This window comes from Gossypium arboreum, chromosome 11 (genome assembly GCF_025698485.1).
Source record: "Gossypium arboreum isolate Shixiya-1 chromosome 11, ASM2569848v2, whole genome shotgun sequence".
NCBI lineage: Eukaryota > Viridiplantae > Streptophyta > Magnoliopsida > Malvales > Malvaceae > Gossypium > Gossypium arboreum.
The window spans coordinates 36943731-36949524 of record NC_069080.1 but is presented as its reverse complement, the minus strand read 5'-3'; the positions used below and the strand labels follow the sequence as shown (position 1 = coordinate 36949524).

General features: G+C 38.2%; 1 non-coding gene across 1 annotated transcript; it reads left to right on the top strand.

Annotated features, from left to right (window-relative positions):
* The first annotated feature begins 1860 nt into the window (after positions 1–1860).
* On the top strand, positions 1861–1967 carry LOC128284525 (small nucleolar RNA R71). Its single transcript, XR_008274950.1, has one exon. It is a non-coding gene; the product is annotated as a small nucleolar RNA R71 (small nucleolar RNA).
* Positions 1968–5794: the final 3827 nt, after the last annotated feature.

Sequence of the window (5794 nt, the reverse complement as noted above, 5' to 3'; positions counted from 1 at the left end):
TACCAAATGGGAAAATGCTAAGTACCGTAAGAGGGATTTCTTCATTCGGTTTGGCAGTGACAATGTGAGGCTCTGCGGCATCTAATAAAACTTTATCTCCAACCTTAAGTTGATTTGGAAAGGTATTGAGCTTGTTCTGGCGTAGTTTTGGTTTATCATATGTTCTCGGTTTATGTGTCCGTCATTCATGTAGCTCCTCGACTTGTAGCCTTCGTTCTTCATGAATAGGTCCTCTACTATTGCTTGAAAATGGCTCATGTACATCCTTCAAACTCATTTCCTACAAAGCAGGTTGTACCATTTTGTCAGTTTTAATAGAATGGTTTAGACAATCACCTTAAATTTTCGATGTGTTGTCGGAATTGCGAGCTTGAAGGGTGATTGTTTCGTCTCCCACATGAAGTGTGAGCTCACCTGTGCCAACATCAATAATTGTTCTGGCAGTTGCTAAAAAGGGCCTTCCTAAAATCAAAGGAGTGTTGCTATCCTCCTCTATGTCTAGAACAACGAAGTCAACGAAAAATATAAATTTATCGATTTTAACTAGCACATCTTCAATAATACCCCTAAGAAATCTTATAGTTTTATCTACTAATTGAATGCTCATCCTAGGCTGTTTGAGTTTCCCAAGACCTAGTTGTTTAAACATTTTGCAAGGCATGACGTCAATACTAGCCCCTAAATCAGCTAATGCATTATTAACATCTAAACTACCAATTAAGCAAGGAATCGTAAAACCCCCTAGATCTTTTAGTTTGTTGAGTAGTTTATTCTGTAGAATAGCTGAGCAAACTGCGTTCAGCTTCACATGCGAAGCCTCGTCCAACTTCCGCTTATTTGCTAAAAGCTCCTTTAAAAATTTCAGTGCATTTGGCATCTGCGATAAAGCTTCAATAAACGGTAAATTAATATGTAATTTTTTTAAGAGTTTAAGGAATTTACCAAATTGTTCATCTGAGTGGTCTTTCCTTGTTGCATTATGGTATGGCACGTGAGGTTTGTATTCTGTACTTACTGGTTTCTGCTCATTGTCGGTCTAACTCACCTTTACCTTTGCTTATCTTAGTTTCTTACCTTGGTTCTGGTTCAGGTGTGACTAACCCTTCCTCAGCTTGACTAGTAATCGCGTTGAGTTGCTCCTTTGGGTTAGATTCTGTGTTGCTTGGCAAGCTACCTTGTGGTCGTTCAGAGATCAACTTGGCAAGCTATCCAATCTGAGTTTTGAGCCCTTGGATTGATGCTTGTTGATTCTTAAGTGCTGTCTCAGTATTCTGAAAACGAGTCTCTGACACCGAGATGAATTTGGTTAGCATCTCCTCAAGGTTCGGCTATTTCTCCTGCTGGTATGGTGGTTGTTGAAAATTCGGAGGATGTTGTGGCCTTTGATTTCCTTGACTGCCCCACGAGAAATTGGGATGGTTCCTCCAACCTACATTATAAGTGTTACTATATGGGTTATTTTGGGATCTAGAGTTATTGTTACCCATATATTGGACTTGTTCCTCCTCGATGCTAAGGTTGAAGGGTTGATATTCTGCGCATGCTCCTCCTCCATTCGAATCGCACCTCATCACGGGATGTACCTGAGTAGAACCACACAAACTGTCAATCTTTTTATTTAAGAGTTCTACTTGGTTAGATAGCATAGTAACCGCGTCGAGGTTAAAAACACCGGCTGCTTTCATCGGCTTTGTTCTCATAACTTTCCATTGATAGTTATTCAGTGACATCTCCTCAATAAATTCGTAAGCCACCTCATGTGTCTTATTATTAATAGTTCCTCTAACGGCTGCATCAATAATCTGCTGAGTCGAAGGATTTAGGCCATTATGGAACGTTTGAACGTGTAGCCAAAGCAGTAACCCAAGGTGAGGGCATCTTCGCAAAAGATTCTTATATCTCTCCCATGCATCGTAAAGTGTTTCTAAATCCATCTGCACAAAAGAAGAAATATCAATACGTAATTTGGCGTTTTAGCCGATGGAAAATATTTTAATAAAAATTTGTTCCCAAGTAGTGATTGACCCTCGTGGTAACGAGTTCAACCATTGTTTAGTGTTATTTCTTAACAAAAAGGGAAACAACCAAAGGCGAATAGCGTCATCAGAAATGCTATTAATTTTGAAGGTCTCGCAAAATTCTAGGGAATTTGCCAAGTGAGCATTGGGATCCTCGTCCTACAAACCATCAAACTGAACAAACAGTTGTATGATTTGAATTGTATTAGGTTTCAGTTCAAAATTATTTGCGGCAATAGTAGGTCTAATTATACTTCACTCAGTTTCTGTTAAATTAGGTTTAGCATAATCATACATAGTACGCGGAGCAGGATTTTGATTAACAGCAATTGCAAGAGGTAGCGGATTTTCTTGGTTTTTAGCCATCACCTCGGTTGTGGTTTGAATATCGTCCTCTTGCTTATTCTCTGTGTATCTTAATCTTTGCCTTATTTCTCTTTGGTTTCTACGAACTATGCGATCGATCTCACTGTTAAAAAGCAATGGTCCTGACGGATTTCTTCTAGTCATAAACTATAAGAACCTGCCAAAAAAGGGAAAAGAAAGAATTAGTAATAAAAATTAGAATAAAATTTAAATTACAGTAAAAGTAAATGGCTAAAGTAATAAAAATCGAGTGTTCCCAATATCTTAGTTCCCCGAAAATGGTGCCAAAAACTTGATACGTGATATTCGTGACAGGTTTTAAATATTTATAATGAATCATTCTTGAAACTAACTATTATCACGATAAAGGCAAATGTACCTATCGTATAGTAGTATAGCTTTAGCAAGACCAGATTATCGAACCCAAAGGAACTAAAGGTACTAGTAATGATTGTCTTTTTATTATCTAGCCTAAGAAAAATAGGGTTTGTTTTAACTAGCTAATTAACTAAACTAAGAATTCACAGAAAATAGAATTGTGGAATTACTTTTCAAAAACTCGATTGATTGTGACAATACCTAAGGAAAAATCCACCTAGACTTCACTTGTTATTTGACTCTGAATCGAACGATTTATTCATTTGACTTGATCCGTAGAAATCCCTAAGCTAAATTATTATCTCTCTCGAGACTAACAACGTCTAACACTAGGTTGAATAATTGAAATCTCTTTCTAATTAACTCCCTAGAGTTGCATTAACTCGATCTATGGATCCCCTTATTAGGTTTCACCCTAATCTGGCAAAATCTTGTCACCCTATCTCTAGGGTCGCAACCAACTCTTCTTAATTATGACAAATGTTCTCTTAGACAAGGTCTATTCCTCCTCTGAATAAGAGCTTAACTTGAATCAATATCCTAGAATATCAAAACAAGAATTAAGAACACATAATTAAGAACACGTCAAATATTTATCATTCAATTCAGATAATAATAACAAGATCTGTCTGAGGTTTCATTCCCCTTAGGTATATAGGGCTTTTAGTTCATAAATAAAAAGATAAACATCTCAGAAGAATAATGAATACAAAACATAAAGAAAAACCCAAAACTCCTTGAGGGGAAATCTTCAGTCTTGATGATGAATCCGGCTTTTGAGATGGATCAATCGGCTTTCCTTGAGCAGTTCCTTACTTCCCTCTCTGTGTTTGTTTTCCTCCTCCTCTAGGGTGCATTTATAGGCTTTAAAATGCCTAAGAACCCTCAAAATCGGCCTTTTCTGAATTGGAGGTCGGCAAGAACAAGCCCGTGTGACACGCCCGTGTGCGATTGCTTAAGGCCGTGGTCAAGCCTATTAAATAAGCATGGGTGTGTGGTCCACCCGTGTGATTCGTGCTTCGATTCTGTCAAATTGACACGGCCGTGTGGTCTGCCCGTGTGGGGAGGTCCAGGCCGTGTTGATTTCTTACATTGGCCCATTTTCTCCGTTTTTCGCCCGTTTCTCGTTCCTTTCACTCTCCTATGCTCACCTAAGTATAAAACATGAAATTAAGGCATTAGAAGCATCGAATTCACCAATTTTAAGGAAAAATCATTCATAAAATGTGCCAAGCATGGGATAAAAATATGTATGAATTACGGTTTATCAGGCGACAACGTTCGCCTTCCCCGGATGGTAGTCGATAATCAATTCGTAGTCTTTTATCAGCTCTAACCACTGTCGTTGCCGTAGATTTAATTCCTTTTGATTCATCAAGTACTTTAAGCTCTTATGGTCGGTAAATACTCGGTATTTCTCTCAAAACAAATGGTGTCTCCAAATTTTCAGTGCGAACACGATAGCGGCCAACTCTAAATCATGCGTCGGGTAGTTTTTCTCATGTGGCTTTAGTTGTCTTGAAACGTAAACTATGACCTTACCTTCTTACATAAGCACGCACCCCAAACCATTTAAGGAGGCATCGCTGTATACTATAAACTCCTTGCCCGACTTCGGTTGCACTAACACTGGGGCTTCGGTTAACAAAGCTTTTAATTTCTCGAAACTATGTTGACACTTTTCTGTCTATTCAAATTTGACATCCTTTTGTAGTAGTCTCATCATCGGCGTAGCTATCATAGAGAATCCATTTCCAAACCGTCTATAGTATCCGGCCAGATCCAAAAAGCTTCAAATCTCTGTCACATTCTTTGAAGGTTTCCATTCAACAATAGCCAAGATCTTACTTGGGTCAACTCGGATCTCGTCTCTTGACACAAGATGTCTAAGAAAATCGACCTCATTAAGCCAAAATTCACTTTTACTAAATTTGGCATACAATCTCTTGTCTTTTAAGATTTGCAACACAACTTTTAGATGCTCTGCGTGCTCGCTCTTATCACGCAAATAAATCAATATGTCATCGATAAAGACAACGAAAATATTATCCAAATATGGCCTGAAAATACGGTTCATCAGATTCATAAATACCGTCGAGGCATTAGTTAAATCGAAAGGCATAACGAGGAATTCATAATGCCCATATCTCGTTTGAAAAGTAGTTTTTGGTACATCTTGCTCTTTTACTCTCAACTGGTAGTACCCGGATCTTAGATCAATCTTGGAAAATACAGTGGCCCCCTTCAACTAATCAAACAGATCATCTATTCTTGGCAAAAGATATTTGTTCTTCACTGTTACATTGTTGAACTGCCTATAGTCGATGCATAATCTCATCGATTCATCTTTCTTTTTCACTAAGAGTACTGGAGCACCCCACGGTGAAAAAATTGGTCTCGCAAAGCCCTTATCCGTTAGCTCTTGCAACTGTGCTTTCAACTCTTTTAACTCAGTTGGAGCTATCCTATACGGAGCAATCAAGATGGGCGTCATACCAGGAACCAACTCAATTCCAAACTCGATTTCCCTCACTGAAGGTAATCCATGCAATTCTTTCAAGAACACATTTGTAAACTCACAAACCACTGGTACCAATTCAATCTTCAACTCAGACACTTGAGTATTCAACATAAAAGCTAGATAGGCCTCATATCATTTCCTCAAATATTTCTCAGCAATTAAAGAAGATATTACTATAGGCAGATTATCTAATCCATCTGGTCCAACTCGAAGAACATTCCCGCCTTTACATTTCAACTCAATAACTTTCCTCCTATAGTCCATTACAACACTATGAGAAGTCAACCAATCCATCCCAAGGATTATGTCAACTTCACTAAACAACAATAACATCAAGTTAGCTGGAAAACAATGACGTCTAATTGTCAAAGGACAATTCTTACACACTTGGTCCACTAACACATATTTGCCTAAAGGATTAGACACTTTGATCACAAACTCAGTGGACTCTACTAGCATGCTCGTACGAGGTACCAATTCCATACAAATATATAAATGGGTAGATCCCGGG